Genomic DNA, 25,190 nt, shown 5'->3' with positions numbered 1-25,190 from the left:
TACATGCACTTTTGTGTTGCAGGGCTTGCTTTCTGTTACAGGAAATCGCTGGAGTAAGTCACAATCTCAGCAGGGCAGTGTTCCCAGTCAGTGCACAGGAGCCGCATGTGGCCTCCTTACTGGGAGGTGCCACAGAGCATGTGGGGTTCCCTCAGCTATAACTGTAACCTTGGAAGGCATGGCACAATCTGCATAAACAAGCCTGGTGAGCATGAATGTGTGTGAGCATGCGTGCACATGCTGGTGGTGGGGCTGCAGGGAAGTACCCCATGATTTCATTAAAGCCCCACCAGTACAATCATGTGGTGGTAGCCTTTAAATATATGAGAGATGTTTCAAAAAATTTGCTTTGGTGAATTTTTCCAAATTCTGTATTATTGTTTTATTTTAATTGGTATGCAGAAATATTTTAGGCAGTATATATTTCTTTTGTTGTTTTTGTCTTTCTCCAATATGAGTGTTTTACAGTATTTATGGTATTTTAAGATTCATTCACTGTGATACCTGACATGCTGGGTTTTTTAGGCATTGCTATTTTTCGTAAATCTTTAGTCACTTAGGAAAATAGGATGCAGTTGCTAAGCAAGTTGGCTAAATTTTATATATGGAAATAAAGTACTTTAAATCATCACAAATTTTATGCTCAAAATAGTACAGTTTTCATTTGTATTTTAAGTAATATTTCATTTTCTATTATAGCATACCATAACCAAATTAAGTTATATGCAGGGAATGCAAAAACAGTTTAATGTAATTTCTACATAAACAAATTAGAGAAGAAAGAACATGACAACTTCAAGAAGTAGGAAGGTTATTTCATTAAATTCAATAGTGTTTAAGATTTTTAAATAAAGATTCTTAGTTAACAAGGGACCTACAGCACTTCACTCAAGATCAGTAACCCTAAAACTCTTTCATCAAATGGGAACAATAGCTACTCATGTTGCATAGCTGAAACTTTATGTTCTTTGAAAAACTTCCCATTTCCTTCTTCCCCTGCTTCCTTCTTCCTCCTTTCCTTCACCCCCTGGCAACCACCATTCTATGATCTCTTTCACTGATTTTGGTTACTTCAGAGACCTCATTTAAGAGGAATCCTACAGAACTTACCCCTTTGGAGGTGATGAATATGGCTGTTACCTCGATAGTGATGCTGGTTTTATGAGTGGAAATATGTAAAACTCATCAAATTATATACTTTAAATGCATGCAGGCTTTGCATAACAATTATACTTCAAAAAAGGGGAGAGTGAAATTACTGTACACATATTAAAGAACATTTTGAAAAGGATATAACATATCAGTGAGGCCTGATAAATCTTCAATCAGTGTCAAGTTTTTATTTCTATATCTGTCAAGGTTCAGTCAGGATAAACAAAAAGCACAGAAGTTATTGCAGCAGATAAAACATTAATAAAACATTAATTTTACCAGGTATTGATAACTAAAAATGAAGAAACTCCAACTTTTTATAGAAATTATAAGTACAGAAAGCAGCTGGCCATCCCGAGGGTGGGGGCAGCAGAGGGAAGCAGCTGGGCTTGTTAGGAACTTAGGAACTTGTAGAAGGAATTCTGAAGGCCCGGCCCTCTGAGGAGGGGGTGTTTCCCTACTGCTGGGGTGCTTCAGGAACCAGCAGACTGACCCAAACAGAGCTGAGACTCAGACTGCTGAGGAAAGGCATAGAGGTCTTACAATGTTATTGTCTCTAAGGGAGCATGATACAGCTGGTACTAGGAATGAAAGAAAAATTGCAAACTAATTGCTTTAACTGGAACTGTCTTTGCCAGGAGGAAGTACCACTGAAGGGGTGGTGCAAACAAGAACAGGAAACTAACAGAAAAGAACAATGCCTTTATCTTAAACCTTCTTCAGCTCCAGTCTCTGTACAGCTGGGTCCTAGATGTCCTGGCCAGTACTGTTTGGGGCCTGTTAGGAACCAGCCACAAAGCAGGAGGTGAGCTTGAATGTAATGCACTTTAATCATCCTGAAACCATACCCTGCCCCCATCCATGGAAAAATTGTCTTCCACAGGTCCCTGGTGCTAAGAAGATTGGGGACCACTGCTCTATAGCATTCTCTATGGACAGAATTTAAAATAGAGTCAGTGGGCAATGGAGACATATATGTTATATATGTTAGGGTGTATATGTGTGTATTATGAATACAGATTTTACAATGTAGTATATACTTTTGAGGGAACACAACACACTGAAGTTTATATATTTTTTACTTTTTGACAAGGATCTCATCAGCTTGAAAAATATTGGGAGCAAACTTCAGTTCTCTTATACACTCATAGAAAGTGATTTAATTCTTTTTTTTAGGAACAAAATACTAAAATTAATGTTAAAATCTGAATGATTATCATGCAGTCAAAAGTCTACTGGCTAGAGACAAAAATAAAAGGGAGAACCTGAGAATTAAGAGAACTGGGTTTTGATCCAGAGTTTGCTAAATGTAGTGGGTAGGAAATGTGGCATAAATCATTTACTCTTACAGGTCCTAGTTTTTCACCTGCTACATGACTTAGCTAGAGAAGGTGATCCTCAGTCTCCTCTTGTTTTAACATTCTATGACCATTTCCCATAAAACAATATCACAGGATTTATTTGTTCACTACTTATGTAATAGGGTGCAGAGTGGGGGTCCCTGAAAATAGGAATAAACTCCCCACAAACCTGGGTTGGGGGAAGGGGGAAGTGGACAACGTGGCTTTCAAGCTGCTTTGCATAACAATGGCAAGTTAAAAGCTGTGCTACCACCCTGGGCAAAGGCCTAGTGACTTTGGGAGCATTTAGAGACCTGTGACATAGCTGGGGGAGCTCATACAGTGCCTGAGCAAGGGGCAGGAGTCGGATGCCACTGTGTTACCGAGAATTCTTGCTCTGACTAAAGATGGTAGCTGAAAGAAGGTAAAAGATACAGGGGAGATGGTGAAAGTAGCACATCATAGAAGGGGCTGGATATGAAATCATGTAGTAAGTTCCCGGCTGAGCATTTAAAATAAAGGCAGGCTGAAAGAGTAGAAGGAAGCAGTCACATAGTTTGAAAGGGTATAGAGAAGGCGCCCCTGTGTGCCATGAGGTCTGCTGTGTAAAGAGACGCCATGCAGGTTGGAGTGGGAGATGCCACATGGTTTGGAGTAAGAGATACAGTAAGAAAGAGGAGACCTGCTGGGAAACCTGCCTGGAGAAGATGGCAGCAGAGCGGACGGAGCTGTGCAGGCACCTGCCTACCCAAGCATGGACTCGTGGGAGATGCCTGGAGCTGAACTGAACTGTGACCAGGATTGCGGCCATGTGGACTTCTGCTTTTTTAAAAGACAGTACCTCCGACTGGCATATTCTGAAATCTGCCTGGTTTGGCAGAAGGAGGCAGGACCATGTGTTTTCAGGTGTTTTAAAGGGAGTGGGACTTCATGGCAGAAATCTGCCATTATTCTAAATCTGTATAACCTTTAAATAGACAACCCTTTCCTTTTGCACCGAACTCTTGCATTGGGAGTCATGCTTCTTGGCAGCAGGCAATCAAACCCCATGGCTTGATTCCAGAACAGCATTAGAGGGGTTCTGCAACCCTTAGTTAATAAATTTATTTTAATTTGAAAGAAATATTTTAGACCGTCATTTCTGGGCCCTGGAAAGTTTGTAATAACATGGCTACATTGTTCTGAAAAGTTCATTTTTTGTATCTTTAGCTCCTATTTACACTTGTATTCATCTTTCAAGCTACTTGATGGTGTCATGGCATGTTTTCATTTTCCTTTCTGAAATGACCATAGATGAATAACTAGAATGACTCCTACAGCCATTCTCTGGCTTTAATGAAGGTACTTCCAAAATTACTCTGAAACATCAGACATAGTCAAGACCAACATTAAATAAGATCTGCTGCTGACCTGGTATACTCTGGCCTATAATTTTACATATTTCTTTAAATTCCACCTTCCTGGAAACAATGGGAAAGTTTACTTACCAAGGACAAACTAAAACACTTCTTTTAAAAAATTAGTATAGGGGTTGTTCTGGGTAGAAGTCTAGACACAGGCAGTCATTCTAATTGAAATACTTTCACAGTTTTTCTCATTCTGTTGTTAAATTATAGGAGCAGGTTCACACTTACTCTCAAATTTATCTTGTTAGTAGCAAGACATTAAATCTCATAGAATGTGATTAAATATATATAAACTTCTATGAACTTATATTAAACTCATATATTTTATAAGTTGCCTAAACTTCAATGTCTTACCTATAACATTTTGCATTGTTTTTCTTTACCTGTACATCTAAAATTATTCAAGAAACACAATGATACCTTGTATGTTTCTTGAAAAAAACAAAAGCAGTTGAATCTATTTGTCCTTCTCATTTTACATTAATGCAGTTACACTATCTATTATTTTCCTCAGAGGATATGAGTTCTGGAATAACCTGTTAGTCATTTATCACTGCCTTTCCACTTCTTCCTGTACGATACTCTGCTTCTAAATGATATCTACTGTTTCGAAGCACTCTGTGTATTCTAGTTTTCTTTTCTTCTAGTCTTGAGTGCATATTAAATTGCTTTAGTAAAAGAACAAATGTAATCACATTATGATTGATGAAAATGTGTCACCTATTGAATCACTTAAATAAATGGTTATTATATGGTATCTACACATACAAAATGTGGAGTTTAGGAGAAACAATGATGGAGCAAGGAAATGTTGACTGGGTAAATGATGTGCTCTGAACATTTTGTGGACAAATTTGTTCTCAAAATTCATCTAAAAGTCAATAAAAGCATACAAAACACTCAGCAAGACAATTACATATACTTCCTCAAGACCACAATTTCCAGCTTTTATATTGTAGTTGAATTTTAGTTTTATTAACACTTCTGGTTTTATAAATGAAAGTACTGTATCCTGAGAACCTTCTCCTCCCAGGGATAAACTGGGAGGGCTGGTTGGAAATCAGGAAGTTCTAATCTCTAGATTAGATATTGAGCTTTTTTTGAGCCCCCACCAAAATGCCATGGGAAACTCATTTAACCTTTCTGAATATTAGTTTTGAATGTGTAAAAAAACCCATTTCTTCCATTTCTAAAACATCATGACTCTATAGGTGGTTGGGCATTCACATGGGAAGGGACGTAGCAAAACGTCCTCCCACTGAATATTCACAAATTAAAACAAAAATGAGTCTTGCCTCATTCACAACAGAGAATGCTATAAATCAACTGCAGATGCCTCACTAAAGCCATGGGCAGTACAAGTCTGTTGCTCCTCCCCTTTTGACTACTTAACTGCTGTCTACATACTCAGATCCTTAAGGGACAGGGAGTGTGTGGTCTAGTCGGTCAGTCAGCCAAGGTTCCAAAGCACTTGGGGAAAAGGTGGAAAATCATTGTATGTGAAAAGGATATAGGAATTTCCTTGGAAACTTCTATGAGATATATTTTTTGAATTAGAGTATTTGAATTTGTTGTTGTATTTGACAATGTATTTGAGCAAGTTTTCCGAAATTCTTTGCATCTTTATAGCTTTAAACAAGTTTATTCAATAATGCCCTCAAGACACTTCAAGCTTCTGGCTTCTTTCACAGTGGAGCATAGGAGCTTGCGGATATTTAACAATTTTTAACCTAAAGAATCCTGCAGTTTTTTACATGTTAGCTTATATAACATGCTCTGCCAACACATGGGAGAAACAGGGGTGTGGAATCCAGAAAATATGTGAAACAAGGTCATTTCTGGATTTTTACTTCCAGGAGAAAAAATCTGGAGACACCACCTCCAAAAAAGCAATGATTTCTTGTACAAAACATAATTTTCATCATGATTATCTTGTGTGCTTGAAACAAAAGCTATCTGTAAGGGCAAAAATAAATTAAAGAAATAAAAATGTATTACCTGAAACCAGAATGAGTATGTATTGACAGCCAGAGTTATGCTGAGGAGAGCTGATGATATTGGTGCAAAATAGGGTAAATGAATTTTAGAATAAACTGGTGATTTGGAAGGGTGTCAAACTGGCTCTTGGAAGAATCAAACTAAAATATTTTTTGAGGACAGAATATCTCAATTTAGACCCTCAGGTTTTCCTTAGATTAAGAAGTATGATGAAGCAATAAGAATTCAAAATAAAAAATCTCCAAAACACAAGGGAACAAGCCAACACAAGTGAGAATCACTGGTAATGAAAACAAAGTATTTAGATACCCAAGCATTTCAGAAAGTAGAAATATGAGCCACAGAGGTAAAATAGACTGTGTGTGCAGTAATAACTGCTAATATTTGCCACTCTTCTAAGTATTCTACATATATTAAATCAGCCATTTTACACGGGATACTGACCAGTCTTGCACATTTTAAGAGAGTTCAAGTTACATCTCTGAATTATTAATAGGCAGCATAGCAGACACCTTTGAGTCTCCACATAATCACCATTTGACTATCAATCTTTGGTTTCAGCTGCAGCGGCCAGTTTCCTTGTACCCTGAAAGTGACCCTCCTCAAGGTTCAGGTGTCTCCTCTTGTCTGCCTCAGGATTTTCTCTACAGCAATGAGATTTTGTTGTTGTTGTTGTTCAACCCAGAAGGAGAACATAGGCAATACCCCCAGGGATAATACTCAACCAGTGGAAAATATAAGTTGGTGCATAAATGCTTCAACTCCACATACTGGGAGTATTCTGGGGTAGATTCCACAGTTTCTCAGAGGGTCCTTAGTGTGACTGCGCACCAGTTGTCCACTGGGGACAGTAGCTTAATAAAGAATCCACATCGAATTTGCGATGTTTATTACTCATCCAAGAGAAATATCAAATAGACTGATGACTGTACAAATATAGACAGGGTTCTGGCTGAGTCTCCCTACAAATTTGAGAATTTGCTGCTGTGTATTTCTTTATTTTGCTACTGAGGGATTTATATTGAGCTCTAACTCTTGCTACCTGTGATCCATAGATCAGCAGCAATCAGCATGGTCAAGGAAGCCATTAGAAAGCTATAACCTCTGCCCCAGACCTTAACTACTGAATCAGAATCTGCATTTTTCCTAATATCCTCAGGTGTATTATGCATGCTTAAGTTTGAGAGGTGCTATTGTAGGCTGTCACTGGCCAACATGGTAGCCAATAGTCACATGTGGCTTTTGAGATGTTTGATACATGTAAAATATCCACCAGACCACCCAAGGACTTAGTATAAAATATATATATATACACACACACAAACACCATCCCAATAATTTTTATATTGATTTTATGACAATATTTTGTATATATTGGGTTAAAAAATACTATTAAAATAAATTTTCCCTGTTTCTTACTCAGTTAATGTGGTTACTCTAAAATTTTAAATAATACATGCAGCTCACATCATATTTATTTTGGACAGTGTGTCTCTAGATTATCAAATGGCTTAGAGATAAACATTAAGAAACTTATATTCTCTCTTCTGCTGAGTTTGCAGTTAATTTTAACATTTTAGAAGAAAAATATAGTGCAAATGACTTTTGTACAACTATTATTGTGGTATATCACACATTTGTTATGCCATATTCTTTTTTTCCAAATATTTGATAAGCATCTACTATGACCCAGGCACTGAGCTAACTATCAGAGGGACAGTGAGAAAGGTCCCTTTCTCAAAATAATTTGTAGTCTGTGTTAAAACAGCAACTAACAAGAAATCACAGTTAAGTATTAATGAGGGCAAAGTACAGCGTGATATGGGGAAAGAAAGAAGAGCTTAGGTTTGGAAAGAGTTGATAGTTACATTCCTCAAGGTAATGTTAAAATTGTAGGTGTGCTCATCGCAGAAGAGACAATTGCTTACAATAAACTATCAGGTGGCAAGAGTGAGAGTGGGTGGAGGGGGAACAATTTCAGTGTGTCTGACCACTGAAATCTAATATAGACGTCCTGCTTTCTCTGCTTGTAGAAACACCAGCCCTGCCACAAACTATATAGCTCTTCAGTTTGGTAGTCTGGTTGTTTGTTTTTGTTTTGTTTTGCTTTGCTTTGTTTTTACAAATACAGAAGAGAAAATTCAAATTCTATAGCACATCTGCTTTGGACATCTAATGCCTTTAATGATTCACCTATTGGTTTTCAACTTATTGGTGGCTCCAGTGTTCTGCACTGACTAAACTCATGTGATTTCTTTTTTGTTTTTGGTGCAATAGGCAGAAACACATCCATATATTTTGATAATTTCTAGAGTATGACTTTTTAAATGTATTTAAAGCCTCAATTTTGGATGGGGAACTGATTTATTGTCTTTGTGAAATTTAGTGATGATATTCACATTGTTTTTTATGTAGACCATATTTCCCAAAGAGGCTTAAGAGAAAAATACAGATCTTCCTTGAATAGAGCTTCTGTTCATTTAACCATCATAGTAGTGATGCCATAACATCTTTTAGGCTTAGGTGGGGAGATACCTTCATGACAACGTTGTAGCTTGAAATCAGTTGGTTTATGTGACATATGCATTATTTGCATTAACTCAATTCCTTAAACTGTGGTAGGTATGTTACAGGGTGCAGCCAAGAGGGAGGACCCCAAATAGGCATTTAAAATGGGGTCCAGAACTCAAGGTGTCTAAGAGATTTTAGGATGTCTTCACCCTCCCCACACCAGGGTGTGGGTTGGGAGAAGGGACAAATGGAGCAGGGCCTTTGAGAGCTGTTTCGCATAGCAACAGCCTTGCAGCTAACCTCTGGTGTGGTCATTTAACATATCTACAGCCTTTGGCTGGTTGCTTAGATATGTTAAATAGCTGTGGCCATGCTCTGAGCCAGGGGAATGGAAGTAACTTCCCCACCAAGATGTGACTGGGGGCAGGTCCCCCGAGCTACAGCGCCTGCGTGGGAACTTGGAGATGATTGGCTCCAGGACTTGGGGCCACACCTGCCCAGACTCATGATGGCAGCCCAGTAAAGCTGGAAGAGTATGAGTTCTGGCATGTGAAGCCGAGTGTGGGAGGAGTCGGAAATGGGGCTGCAGAGGAAGATTGGCGCGGGGATTTAAACCGAGATGCAGCAGCCATTGGAGAGAGAACCACACAGCTTTAGCAGAGTGAAGACTCCCAAGGCCCTGAGGGAGAGAACCACACAGCTGTGGAAGTGCAGAGAGGATCACAGCCCTGGGAGAGAAAACCACACGGCCTTGACAGAGTGGAGACTCCCGCAGCCTTGAGAGAGAGAACCATGCGGCTTTGGCAGAGTGGGGACTCCTGTGGACCTGGGAGAGAGGACCACATGCCTTTGCCAGAGTGGGGACCCCCACAGCTTTAGAAGGGGGAGCCACCACCTGGTTTTAGCAGAGATCCCAGCGACTCAGCTGAGGGTGCCGGGAACCGAGGGAGGTCTCCCAGTTGAGATGGAGTACTAACTGGGAATAACCAGAGGACTGCCTGAGCCATGGACTTCGTTTTCCTTTCCTGAGATATGGTACTCTGGACTGGGCAAAGGGGAGAAGGAAGGACTGTATCTGTTTGTGGGTGTTTTAAAGGGACTTGAGGGTTTTTGATAAAGACATTAGGTCACTATTTTAAGTTTGTATAGCATTAAATAAACATTTCCTTTCCTTTTCATGAATCTCTGGCATTGAGAGATGTCTTTCCTCTGGCGGCGGACATAACGGACCTGGGGGTTTCTTTCAATAATAGTATATTGTACCAGCCCCCCCCCCCCCTTGTTTGTTCTGTAACAGGTATTGAGAATGTACCTAAATTTCACATAGGTTTCCTCCTGTCAGACAATAAATTGGTAAGAGTTCATTAGCAGATGATGGGGGGGAACAAGAGATTCTGAATATACCTAGAAAATCTGAAAATGAATGCTTTCCATTCTAGAATCAACAATAATCATGTCTCACATTAGTAACCAGCCCCAAATGAACCAAGGGTCATGTTACTCACAGCATTTAGAATCTCCAGGAAGGAGAGAGCACTTCTACTGGTTACCACAGTGGATTAAGTGCTAGAAAATTTCATAGAATCTCTAGGAAAAAAAATGCCTAAAAATCTCTAAATGTATGTAAGCAGGTCTACGAAACACAGCTGATCTTGCCATTTTTATTAGCTTGTAGGAAATACACAGTCAAATTCTGTGCTTAGGAATATTTATCAGCTCCTCTCAAAGCAGAGAGAATTTTATCTTTCTGTTTCTGTTCAATAAGATCCATTTGTTTTTAATCCTAATTGTTCTACTGTTCACATTTAACTTTTAACTGCCTCAGTGAAAGAGTAGGACATTTGAATTAAAAAAAAAAAAAAAAAAAAGGACTCCAGAAGGAGATTATCTCTGACTTCTGTCTCTTGACAAGATGGCAAAGGAGCACAAGAATCTGGCTCCCTTCCCAGAGTTTAACCTTGGAGATACCACAAAAGCAAGAAGGAAGTTGACAGATCTCAGAACATTAAAACCTGAAGAACTCCAGAGAAGGGTAAGCTGATAGGTTCTAGGTTAAAAGAGGGGACCAGAGGTACCACTGGGGAATGAGATAAAAGCATTATTGTTGTTCCTTTTTTTGGCTTTACCCAAAATGCCTGTGGGTATTACTGTTCATTTCTTCCATCACTAATAGGACAGAAAAAGAAAAATCAGTGAAGGAGAGGGGAGGGGGAGCTGAGGGACTACAGAGTTTGCTATCCTGGAGGGCAGATAAGAAGAGAAAAATCTAAAGAGGTCAGCCTTTGATATTTCATTTCTTTCTGTCCACAGTCCCCTTTGTCCTCAGTTTTCTTGGTTATCAGAATCCAAGGGCAGTGTGGGACATGAGAGTGGGTAGTGCCCAGAGTAGAAGTAAAGAAATCTGGTTGAGTGTGTGTTGAAGGCAGGATAATAAATCGAGTTGGGGAAGTCAGATTATAAGAAAAGAGAATCTTCCCTGGCTTGTGTGGCTCAGTGGACTGAGCGCCAGACTGCAAAGCAAAGGGTCGCTGGTTTGATTCCCAGTCAGGGCATATGTGTGTGTTGTAGGCCAGGTCCCCAGTAGGGGGGATATGAGAGGCAACCACACAGATTCTCTCCCTTCCTCCCTCCCTTTCTCTCTCTCTAAAAATAAATCAATAAAATCTTAAAAAAAAAAGAGAGAATCTCTACCTTGAGACACATTCCCCACACTCATTTCCTAAATTCACCTTGGAAGAAATAATTTAGAAGCTGAATAACATCATTATTGTAGGGCCAATGCAATGCATTGCTAGCCAATGCTTCTGCTATTTCCAAAAGGCTATGAAGTCAAAAGATAAAATTAGAAATTTGCAGAATATAAAATGTAAAAATAAATAACAATAAGGAAGAATTAAAAAGACTAAGACAAAAACATTTAATTGAACAGACCTCCCCTGCCAAATAAAAAAGCATTATAATTACCTCCACACAGATAAGTAAAAGTGATGCAAAAATTAAGCTGAAGTAAGCAGTCATAAAAAAAATAACTAAATAAAGATTTTGTGAAAATCTAATTAGACAAGAGCCAAAAGATCAAATGAAGTATAATGAAGTACTAAGTTTTGCTTACAAAATATATCCATAAAATAATCCTAGGTCCAGATATTTTTTATCAACGAGTCTTTTCAAAGATTCTGAACATAGATAATCCCTTTTTTTCATGTTGATACAGAAAAGAGATGTGCTTATTTAGGGTTCTCCAGAGAAACAGAACTGGTAAAGTGTACACACATGTGCACACACATGTGCACACACACACACACACACCATTGACCACTGAACAACACAGGTTTAAACCATGCGGGTCCATTTACTTGTGTTTTTCTTTTTCAATAAATAACTGTACTGTTTTTGACTTGAAGTTGGGAATCTGCATACGGGAAGGGCTGATATATATATATATATATATATGCATACGATAAGCATGCATATATCATATATATCATATATATATCATATATATATATCAGCCCTTCCCGTATATATATCAGCCCTCTATATATATTATGTATTATAATATATTATATCTATAATATATCGATATTATCTATATTACATATAATATAGATATAGGTATAGGTATAGTTGAATATAGAATACAAGCATGATTTAACATCTTAAAACATGTAAGACTGTGGTCCCATAAGGTTCTAACTGACCTGAAAAATTCTTATCGTCTAGTGATGTCTTAGTCATCTTAATATTGCAGCACATGTGTTTGTGGCAATGCTGGTGTGAACAAACCTACTGTACTACCAGTCACATAAAAGTATACAACATACAGTTATGTACAGTGCATAATACTTGATAATGATAATAAACAACTATATTACTGGTTTATGTACTTACTATACTATACTTCCTATTGTTGTATTAGAGTGTACTCTTTCTACCTATAAAGGAAAGTTCGCTGTAAAACAGTATGCCCTGTTCTGCTGGCAGCAGCCTCATACATCGCATGTTTATGGTGTCTCTTTATTGCACTGCTTTCTCTTGGGCTTGATTTAATCTTGGGTTATTTTGTACATTAAAATGCTGTATAGGTTTATAACCCAAGAGCAATAGGCTTATAGCTTAGGTGTGCAGTAGGCTGTAACATCCAGATTTGTGTAAGTATATTCTACGAAATCCACACAATGACAAAATTGACTAATACCACATTTCTTGGAATGCATCCTATTGTTGAGTGGTTCCTGACTATATAGCTGTATGTACGTGAGGGTGTGTGCATGTGTGTGTGTACACTGTTCTGAAGAATTCCATTTTCCTCCTGGAGGTGACTGGCTGGGCCTCGCCCACATTAGGGAGAGCTATCTGCTACACCTAAATTTCACCAATTTAAATGTTAATCTCATTCTAGAACAACCTTCAAGTTGATATGTAAAATTAATCATCACAATAGGAAAAGGTCAAACTACACTCACCTAATTTACAAAGCACATTCAAAATCTAGATTTCTAACTATATGAGGATAGCATAGGAATAGAAAAACATAAGCCAGTTTCATTTATGATAATAGATGTGAAATTTCCAAGTAAAATATTAGATGTGAATAGTATTAAGAATGTTTAAAATATGTTTAAATTAGAAAAAAAGCAGAGTTGCATTTTTATTCTAAAACAAATAATTGCCATCAGTGGCAAAAATATTTCACATGCTAAAGATATATTTTGCACACTAACAAAGCATGTGCCAAAAATCTAAGTCATCTTTTCAAACATAAAGATTATGTTGCTGCTTTTTGACGCCTACACATTGAGATAATTTTGACAAATTGAACAGGAGGAATTTATACACCTATTAAGTAATTTTTGTTTTACCTTGATATAAATCAAGAAACATCTCTTCAGGTGATTAATCTGCTACTCTAAGATCTTTTTTCTTCAATTGTTACTTTCTTTTAATCAAATCTGGGTAAAGGAGACAAATATATTTTTATTGAATACTTTTCTTTCCACCAAGGTTAAAATCCATGTCATTTGACTCTAAAAGTATATTAAAATTATCACCTACCCCTGTTTTATGCCTAGAATGGAATTATGATTAAATGTCCTAAAATATAGTAATATAATTTGCCACAAAAGTTATATGAAGAAAAAATACACAATAATTTCCCTGACTGAAACAGAAAAAATACTCACTAAGTCTAAATATCAATTCATGATGAAAAAAATCACTCAAAACCAGACAACTTGCTTTGTTTATTAAGTTTATTTACCAAATGTGTGTAGTGTATATGTATTATGGAAACTACAAACCTGATATTTGAGAAAAAATTAGCACAAGACATATTACCTTTAAAAAATGTACATTATTTTATACTACATTATATACTGGACATCCTGGTTTAAGTAACAAGTCGGAGGAAATAAGAAATATAGTTATAGGTTCCAAATAATAGAGTCAAAATTGTTTTTACTGACAAAATATGCAAATCACTGTATATACATTCAACAGTTACTCCAATCAAAATCAAATTTCAAAAACCATGTTCTAAGAATTTACTTCTCATATGGCCAATTACCTCCTATCAGAGCAAGTTTCCCTGACAACTAAAAACAGCAGTCAAAAACTAAAGGACGCTACTAGAAAGCACAGGGGAATGACCAGTAGCTAGTCGATAACTAGCAAGGAGGAACAAAATTGACGTTTTGAAGGAAATGGCATTGAGTGAATTTTTTGTGTTTACAACTTTTAGTCTAAAGACAGGCTGTTGAATTTCATTAGAAAATGTGCTGGTTTGAAGGATCAAATTTCTGGGTTAAGGAAACCACAGCAACGAGAGACTGAGGCCATGAAATTCAAGAAGGGAGAGAGCCAGAAAGAGAAAGTCTCAATTGTTCCAAATTCTGCCTAAAGTGTTGACTAAAACATAAACTGCAAATGTATGGAAAATTAATCAACAAGGATTTTAAAGTAACTAGCATAACTATATGCCATGAAATAAGGAAAAATATTGTCATCATAAATGAAAAGTAACTAAAACCTTAGGACAGGGGTGTCAAACTCGCTTTCACTGGGGCCATATCAGCCTCGTGGTTGCCTTCAAAGGGCCAAATGTAATTTTAGGACTGCATAAATGTAACCACTCCTTAAAAATTAAGCAAGAGCTTGGTGCTGCCACCAGGTAGAAACAAGGTACCAGGCCAGATAAAACAAGGTGGAGGCCCATAGGCCTTGTGTTTGCCACCTGTGATATAGAATGACTTCTACAGCAGTTGAAGAAAATTGGGTAACTAAGACAGGTCAAGAGCATGAATACATATGAAATACTCTAGGTCAGTGTTCTGTCTGTCTCTCTCTCTTTCAGTTCAGAATTTAACCAGAGGAATGGGTTTTCAGCCTTAATAGAACTAGGGTAAAACTAACTCTTCTTCTTTCCAATTTGATGAATACTGTGTTTTAATTAAAATAATAATTTAAGCTTTGGCTGGTGTAGCTCAGTGGATTGAGCATGGGCCTGTGAACCAAATGATTGCTGCTGGTTCAATTTCCAGTCAGGGCACATGCCTGGGTTGTGGGCCAGGTCCTCGGGGGCAGGGAGGGGCACACGAGAGGCAAGCACACATTGATGTTTCTCTCCCCTTTTTTCTCCTTCCCTTCCCCGCTCTCTAAAAATACATAAATACAATCTTTAAAAAATAAAATAAAATAGTAATTTAAATAGGTATAGGTGACAATTAGATATGGAGTGGTTTTAAATATTAGGGGATAAAAGAAACAAGCTTACCCACAAAATCATATGAAATATATAATTGCTGAGAGAAAAAAAAGCTGCTGTTAATTATTGAATATTTTAAAATATTAGTCCAGTGGTATCTCATTGTGGTTTTAATTTTGCATCTCTCTGATAACTAGCAATACTGAGCATCTTTTCATGTGTCTCTGGATCCTCTGTATGTCCTCCTTGGAGAAGTGTCTGTTCAAGTCCTTGGCCCACTTTTTTAATTGGGTTGCTTGTCTTCTTAGAATGGGGTTGTGTGAATCCTTTATATATTTTGGAGAGATTAGACTTCACACTGGTCAGAATGGCCATCATAAACAAAGCAACAAACAACAAGTGTTGGAAAGATTGTGGAGAAAAGGGAACCCTAGTGCACTGTTCATGGGATTGCAGACTGGTGCAGCCACTGTGGAAAACAGTATGGAGTTTCCTCAGAAAACTAAAAGTGGATCTGCCTTTTGACCCAGCAATTCCACTGCTGGGATTATATCCTAAAAAGCCTGAAACACCAATCCAAAAGAACCTATGCACCCCAATGTTCATAGCAGCACAATTTACAATAGCCAAGTGCTGGAAGCAACCTTGGTGCCCAAATGAATGGGTCAAAAATTTATGGTACATTTACACAATGGAATTCTATGCAGTAGAAAGAAAGAAGGAGCTCCTACCCTTTGCGACAGCATGGATGGAGCTGGAAAGCATTATGCTAAGTGAAACAAGCCAGGCAGTGAAAGACAAATACCACATGATCTTACCTTTAACAGGAACCTAAACAACAAAACAAAGAAACATGCAAAATATAACCAAAGACAATGAAATAGAGAACAGGCTGACAGTGACCAGAGGGGAGGGGGGAGGGAATTTCAGGGGAAAAGGGGAAGGGTTTACAGGAACAATTATAAAGGACACAGGGACAATAACAAGGGGGGTGGAAACAGGAAAAAGGTGGGGAAGGCTGGTGGGGATGGGCTGGGATGGGGGTAAAGGGCAGAAAACTGTACTTGGACAACAATCAAAATTTAAAAAAAAGAAAAAAAATATTAGTTCAAAACAGATTCCTTAATCACTGATACATAAATTCTAAAAAAATAAATATTTTTAATAAAGAGGTACATAGCAAAGTTATAAGCTACAATAGAAAATGTAGCAATACAAAATTGGAGTGAGAATGTACTCGAACAAAAGAATGGAAAGAGAACAGAGGATTAAACAGCATTATCTTAGTATGCTGTTTTAAATGAAACGTAATGGTTAACTTAAAATATATATATATATATCAAATCCATCTTCTCCAGGGTGGGATGAAAAAGCAGATCAAGAAATATTTGTAAAGATAAGATAGGCCTGAAAAGACTTGTGAGTGCTCCAGGGGTACTGTGCTCATTCCAACACTGACCAGCATACTAATTGTTAACTAGATAACAATGACGGACTTTCACATCCAAAAGACAAAAAGTCTCCAGGAAGAAACTATGTAAATGAGCAAAGGAGATGACTTTAGAGATGATCCAATAAGACCCTAAACAGCATTATTCTCAGTGAAGCAAAGAGATATATGTTGCCCTATTCATGCCCTGAATTATGATTCTCTGGAACCTTTAAATATTCTTTCAGTGTAAATATATTTGAAAGCAGTTTATAAATGCTGATCATCTTAGTTTAAGCATTTTCCGCAAAATCATCAGAATTTGAAAGTCCTTTTATGTTTCAGACTTAGTTATCTTTTTTTTCCTAAAGATTTTATTTATTTATCTTTAAGGGAGGGGAAGGGAGAGAGAAAGGAAGAGAGAGAAACATCAATGTGTGGTTGCCTCTCACATGGTCCCCAGTGGGAACCTGGCCCACAACCCAGGTATGTGCCCTGACTGGGAATCGAACCAGCAACCCTTTGGTTTGAGGTCTGGCACTCAACCCACTGAGCTATACCAGCCAGGGCTTGACTTAGTTATCTTTGATTGTCATAATTTGGGGAAGATAGTGGCTTTTGAAAAATCATGAAGTCAGCTCCATTATCCTCAAATCCCATGTTAAATGCTATAATGAGCAAAGCAAAATAAAAAAGGCTTCCAGGAACATTTTATGTTTCTATTTTAAGATAAGATTAATTGTCTCCTAGTCTCATATAAACTTGAGTTAAATAAACACAGGTTGTTGTAAAGTCTGGGTCAACTCTCATATACTAGTTCACATTTTTATACCTCACATCAGAGATGTACTTCAAAAAGCAAAACAAACAAAAAAAAAACTCAGGTGAGAAACTAGTAGCATTTCTTTCTTAATCACAAATGAGAATTCATTTGGGAGTGATATGCCTTGATTAATATCTACATTTCTTAAGCTCCCTTGCAGATAGATGTGGCCTTATGAAACAGGGCAATTAGAAACTGGCTAATGTGATTAGGAAGGGTATTTACCTCAACCTCAATGACATTTATTCCATGACTAACAATGTCTAAGGAGAGAATTTGTCTCTTAAATAACAGGGAGGACTGATCAAATGTTCACAAAATCCCAATTCTTATCCTTTGCTTTGTCTTGACCAATCTTTAATAAGGCTTTTTCCCTTTCCTATGACCCCTAAACTCTGCCCCTAACACAGTAGCACTAAAAAAGTGGGCTCTGCCCCCTTATCAGCTTCTCCTGGAATTTAACTAACCACAATGAGACCTTTTCTTGTTACCCTACTGGTTATTTTTCCTTATGTGTCTAGTTTCTATATAAAAGATTCTGCCTATCTCTGCTTTCTCCTTGTTTACCCTTAAAATAAAAGTTGTTTTTGTTTGTTTGTGAGATGCTTGCAGATTTTGGAGACTGGATTTCTTTGTATTTGACATCAGTATTCACTGCAGCACAATTTGTAATACCAAGAGTAAACAGTAAACAAATAAACATAAAGATGGGGAAAATACTCAAATATCTATGGGAAGAAGAATGGGAAAAATAAGATTATGATGTATTAATTCAGAAAATAGAATAATATTCAGTCAATAAAATAAGTGAAGTAGAGCTACATCAATTCCAAAGCAATACCAATTTAATATATATTGTTTAAAGACGAAAAGAAAATGGGGGGAATCACAGTATGATGCAATTTATATAAAGTCCAAAAGTTTCCAAAATAGACTATATTTTATATGTTTAAACATATATACATATGCAGTAAAAGTAATATATTAATAGGCACTGACTCTATCTGAGAACAAAAGGAAGAGAATGTTTGGGCAGGGAGATGAAGTAGGTATTAGTTATGTTGGTGAATCATTATTTCTGTATGAAAAAACACAAATGCAGCATGGTGTTAATATTTCTTCCATCTGGGTGACAGGCACATGGGAATTTATTACATTACTTGGCATGTTTTGTGTATTTCAAGTATTTCATAATCAATCAAGCAAACATAGAAGGGAATAGAACACTGGGGCCTGCTGACAAGTAAAAAATTGTCTCTGACCTAATATTCCCAAGCCAGTGCAAATGCAAATGCAAGGGCTTCACCTGTAACTCATGGTCTGTATCTGCAGAAGGGATCCACAGAATTTCCAGACCCTTGTAATAGATTTTCTGTTGAAGCTTAGTCTAATTTTCTCATCATTTTGACTCATTTATTAAAGGAAGGAGTTGTACATCTGTGCTTATTTTCAATAACAACCTGCTTTTATTTTATTGAAACATAAAAGTCAAGCACATAATTTTCAATTAAATGATGATTTAAGAAAAGACATTTTTATATGTAATTTATTTTGGTCCTTATTTCAAATAAGGGATTTTGCTAATGGAGAATAGAAAATAGGGACTGACTTTTAATTCCATCTGCTTGTGTTGGGCAGGAAAAATTAGCATGTGGTAGCAAAGGGCAGCTATCTTTGAAGTTTTTAATCATATGTCCCTCAAAAGAATATTTGAAAAATTATGCACTTTCTCATTTTAAAATTTGTATATATAGATATAAAACCTTAACCTTAAATATGTGCTGAGAATGTGCTTTAATTCTGTGGTTGCCTGATTTTCCTTTTATCCTTGCATATAAATTTTTATACTTGCATATAAATTTCAAAGGAAATAAAGTTAGTCCAAAGATTTTGTTTTTGTTTTGTGATATACTAGCAAAAAATATTTAAAAAAAATTTGTATTCAACATACAAGTAGGTGAATAGAGGTGTAAAGAGGTGAATGTGGTGTTTTTCTTGTAGGAAACCTAACTCTGCAAACCATTGTTTTCAAAATTTGGCTCGTATAATATCTTGGAACTGTTGGAGAATTTACTGAAGTAAGAAAGAGGATATTATATATCAGACATGATTAAATAGTAGAGCTAATGGGGTATGCCAAAGAAATAAAATTTTCCCTGCACATGAGAGTGTTCATAAACTTTTTTATACATTATTATAAAAAGGCAATGCTTCACACTCCCATGATACCCTATTTTGGTGAATCAAATTAAGTAGGCTGCAAATATTTAAAAAACACAATGACTATGCAGAGATACAGCTTCTTTAGAAAATTTAGAAGTATAACTTTGGTTAGGAATGCACTCAATTGATCCTTGGCTATGTCAGCCACTAAATAAGTATGTAAACACAGGAAGGTTACATAACTTCTCCATTCCTTCAGTTCTCAAGTTTGTTGTGGACAAGAAAGCTAGTATTACATATGGAAGCATTTTATAAATGTGAGGTGCTGATTTCATCCTATAGGACATAAACTGTGGAAAACTTTACTTTTTCTTTATTTGATGGATAATAGAAATTATTATTTCCCTGGGAAGAATAATTTTAATATGTTCAGTGATGTAACGATGGACGAACACATTATACTTTGTAAATAATTTCAACAATACTAGTTTTACCTGAAAGAATATGTATATATATTATTCACAGGAGTAATGTGTGAGTATGTGTGTTTGTGTGTGTTCTTAGAGAATAGCAATGTTAGGAAGAGAAACACCAAAAAATAAAGTAAGACATTAAAAAAAGATAACAGTTAAAACGAATACAACAAGCTAACAGAATTAAAGTTTGAAACATAGAAATTTATCCAGTTTTTATTTTCCTCAGAAATCCTGGTCAACAAACAAGTTTTGGATGGGAGTACACTACCAAAATATTTTAAAAAAAGAAAAATAAGCTACTAAGTACCTGCCAAAATGCTTTCATTTAGATCCATAGAACAAGAACCACTTATTGTCCATCTGCTTCTCAACCTCATATAGCTTAGCAAATAAGAACTAAAGAAAAGAAAGTCTTACAGTGATGACTATAGCTTGAGCAACAAAAATAAAAATTAGACAAGAACTAATTACCTAAAAACCTACTTCTGGTTATATATTGTTTTACTTACAAAAACCAAAACAAAACAGAATGGTAGTTTCAGAGAGATTGGCAGGAACCTTGAGAAAGTTAAGAGAAGATTCAGTGCGGCCTAATATTGTGTGCACGATTTGGAGCCCACCTGCTTTATAATCTTATTGTTTATATCTACATCCCTTGTCTATTGTATCCTATGTTATCTCTGCACTTTCTTGTTTTGAGCTTTTCCATTGCTCTAATTTTTTTCCAGGAACATTATTACTTCATCATTCAAGTATCTGCTCTTTTGACACTCCTCAGAGAAGCATCCCTTGAACAGCCTATTGAAAGAGAAGAACACTCTGTTTCTTCATATTTTCTTGCCCTACTTCATTTTTCTTCAGACCCCTTAGGACTACCTGACATTTTCTTATTTTTTTGTACATTCATTATATGACACTTCCCTATATTATAAGTTTTGCAGAACATAATACCTCTCTGAAGTAAGATAATATCATCAGAAATATCTATAGTCTTTGGCACACAATGTCTGGCAATCAGTAAGAAATTACCAAGTTAATTTTTCAGGACATAGTCAGGAGACATAAACTACACAATAACTTGGAAGTTTTATAATTGAAGAATCAAGGACTAGAATGGGGGATTAGTACAATGGGACATTGGCTACCGAGTTACTATGAGAACCTAAAGAATATAGAAAGGGCAGATATTGGGAGCAGCCACTACCCCTAGGACTAAGAGAAAGCACCTCACAAAGAGACAAATCTGGAAGAAGGGTCTTGGCTTGAGGGCTGGCATCTCTTGACCTCTTGGAGGGAGTAAAGTTATAGCCAATAAAATGTAGGAAGTTCTGTGGAGGACTTTTGCTTGTGCTTGTGGAAATTTCTGAGAACTCATCTTATGGGGCGGTGGGGGATGCCATGTAAAGGGAGACATTGTGCTGTGGAAATCACCTTCTAGGCTGCAAGGGAAAGCTGTTAATGAGAAAGTGGTACAAAGAGAATTCACCACTCACTGAAGTGGTACATTAAGATGCTATGATCTAGTCTACTGGTGCAGCTGCCTTGGGGTGCCACTGCACATTGCAGACGGCCACACAGTCAGCTGAGAGGAGCTGCACACCAAGGGAGCAAGAAGAGACTCTTTGTCTTCCAGGACTGCTGAATTCTGTTTACTGACAAAGGTTAACTTTGTTCCAACTGACAAGAGACAAATGTTCCAGTATTATAAGCAAAATAAAGAAGAAAAATATGGTACTTAGAGATAATATTTGTTGACTTTGGTCATTTCTTCGGATTCTTAACTTCCGTATGCACCTTTCTGCTACATGTGGATTTCTGTGTAACAACAAAACCACTCTAGGTTTTCCACTAGCAAGATATAGCTACTTTTGTAACAAATAAAGTTCTCAAACTTTCCCCCAAATGCAGTCCCAATAATCACTCTACCCATAACTTTAGTTACAGTACCACTGAATATCCAATTACCTGTATATTAAATTGTAAAGCTAATCATCAAAAACTTTATATAAATTATAATGAAAATAAAAAGACATACAATCAAATAGTTCTCACAAATAGCACATCAAAGCCTGTCCAGAAAAAGTCCAGTCATCAATATAACGAGAACAGTTTGTGTGACATCAATGTGACCTGGCAGCCAAGGAGAGTGGACTGGAATGCACATGTATGAACAATGACAACTTCACTGTACTAGTCAGTGGGGGCAGTAGATAGCATTGAGTGAGCATGTGTGCTGTGTGGCCATAGCATTCAAAATGAGAGCAAGGAGAGCAATGAATCTGTATCAAATTCTACATTAAGCTTGAACAGTCCTGCACAGAAACTATTTTGATGATTCAGAAGGTCACAGCTATGGGAAACTGGTGATTTGCAGCTTTATCATAACAATGCATTCACTCATGCATGACATGTTGTGCAGAGTTTTTTGACAAAACATCAAATCATCCATGTGACTCAGCCCCACCACAGTCTAGATTTGCTGCCCTGTGACTTCTGGTTTTTCCCCAAACTAAAATCACCTTTGAAAGGGAAGAGATTTCAGACCATCATCCATGAGATTCAGGAAAATACAACAGGACAGCTGGTGGGGGAGGTCCTAAGGTGCCTACTTTGAAGGTGACTGAGGTGTCATTATCCTATGTACAATGTTTCTTGTATCTTGTATCTTCTTCAATAAATGTCTCTATTTTTCATATCACATGGCTGGATTCCTTCTGGACAGACCTCAGGATAGTGTGTCTTACACGATACAACCTTGCCCTTTCAGGGTGTCATCTCCCACCTGGTGCTACAGGAGACATAAGTGAGTCATTTCACCTTTCAGTTCATCTAACTACTTTCAAGTGATGCGGTATGTTTTAACACCCCTAATTCCACTGACATTAGCCCATTGCTACACTTCATTGGGTAAAATAAGTTCCTTGCTCAGATGTCATGTTATGTGGAATGTCATTGTGCTTTCTAAGATATTCTCTGAGTTTCTGGATATCAGTGCTGCCAAAATATTACAGGCAAGGAAAGAAAATCCATATCCAGAATATGTATCTAATCCTGTAGAATATCTTCCCAATCCATGATGCAATTTGTGATCAAATTGCAATAAAGCGACTGATTTTTACATCTAGGCAATAATGACCAACTTAGGACTCAGGGTTCATTGCAAATATTGGAAAATCGGGCACTTATTAGTGGCATTAGCCCGGTCATTCCCCATCCAGCCAACATGGATCATTGTTCACAAGTTCACTGTGCAAACACTGGGATGCCTGGGGAGAGAGTCTGATACCCACGAAGTGTGTCATTCAGTCCAACCAATTAGGAAAAACCTTCCCTAAAAGAAACACTCTTTCTTGGACATTGACGTGATGCACAAACTTCTTCACAGTCTGTACCCAATTGGAGAGGTTCATCTGTACCTCTTTCCAATATTTCTTCATCACTAATTTTCTGATCCTGTCCTTTTCAAGTCTGACCATCCAGCTGACCAGTTAGACACTCCCCATGAATTACTACAGATTTATGCTTCTGGCTATCTCTTACTAAAGTAGACAGCCTATAAGGGTGTTGTTTAAAGCCTTTTTTTTAACCACACTCTTTAAGAATTATCTCTGAGTGGGGCTACACTGTCTTTCTTATCTGCTCACTTTTGGGCAATACTTGGATTTCACATAGAGCCATCTCCTAGCCAGGCTTAACATTTTTTTCCTCAGTCATCTGGTTTTAAGGAATACTCCACACACCATGAACAGAGACAGAATGAGATGAGGCAATATCAAAACAGTTGATGATATCCAATAAGTCTGAGCCAACTTCTTATGAATCTTAGTTATACTGTCTGAACCTATTTGACCTATTTTTTTTCAATCACAAAGAACTGAGTTATGATTTCCTGATTGTGCAAGTACATTAAGCATTCTAATTCATCAAGAAGACTTCAAGAACCACTGAATCTGGTGGATCACAAGGTCCAAGTAGCAGAATAGTTTGAAGTGCAGCTGTAACTTGCTGCAGAGTCTCCTTTTGCTCTGGTTCTTATATGAAACTGGCAACCATGTGTGTGGCTCTACATGGATCTAAATAACACACTGAAATATGGCATAAATGGTTTCCATACGTAAACAAAAAGAAACCTATTGACATTTTATTGTGGTAGGAGGTATAAGGAGCAACAATTAGTCTTTTAGCAATGTGAGGAATGTCTCTACGTGCTGCAGACCACAAACCTTCAGGCGGGAGACAGTGATGCAAGATTGTGGAAAGTTTCACTGAGATGAGGGGACCTCTGAATTGTTTTGTTTTGTTTTTTTTAAAGATTTTATTTATTTATTTTTAGAGAGAGAAGGGAAGGGAGATAGAGAGAGAGAGAGAGAAACATCAATGAGCGGTTGCTGGAGGTCATGGCCTGCAACCCAGGCATGTACCCTGACTGGGAATCGAACCTGCGACACTTCGGTTCACAGCCCGAGCTCAATCCACTGAGCTATGCCAGCCAGAGCTTGTTTTTGGGTTTTTAATTCACCTTCTAATCTGTACTTGTCTGTGTAAGGCATTTAAAACACCTGCTTCTTCTTGCTCATTAGGTCTAGTTAATATAATATTGTCAATGTACAAGGCAATATCATGTTTTGTGGAATAGCAGAATCATCAGGATCTCTGTGGACTATATAATGGTATCAGACAGGGGAACTGGCATAGTCTGTGATAAGACTGAAGGTCCCATCTTGGCACAGTCAGGTGATAGCAAACTGTTTTTGGTCATCCTTGCAAAATGGTACGAGGGGAAAGGCATTACTTATGCCAGTAAAGGTACTACATCTGGAAGAATGGCTGCAGTTGGAGTCACTATCCGATTAAGTTTCTAATAGTGCACAGTTACTCTCTAAGATGTATCCTACATTGGCAAAAGCCAAACTGATTAATTAAATGGGGAATAGATAGGCATCTACCCCATGCAGTGTTACTACAAACTCCTGGACAAAAAGGGAAGGTAGTTCACTCAGGAATCAAGGTACTTATTCCAGTAAAAGAAGATCAAGTGATTTGTGGGTTCAAGAGGGTTTCAGGGTTTTAGATCCCTCTCTGTCTAAAAGAATTGCCCTAAATGTCACACAGGAAACTGAAAACTGAATTCAACTGATGATGTAATTCAACACCCAGTACAATTAGGTTCATGTTCAATTTTTCAGTAA

Source organism: Phyllostomus discolor, chromosome 6 (assembly GCF_004126475.2).
Source record: "Phyllostomus discolor isolate MPI-MPIP mPhyDis1 chromosome 6, mPhyDis1.pri.v3, whole genome shotgun sequence".
In the NCBI taxonomy this organism is placed as follows: Eukaryota; Metazoa; Chordata; class Mammalia; order Chiroptera; family Phyllostomidae; genus Phyllostomus; species Phyllostomus discolor.
The sequence above is the reverse complement of the archived record's forward strand: the minus strand, read 5'-3'. Positions refer to the sequence as shown.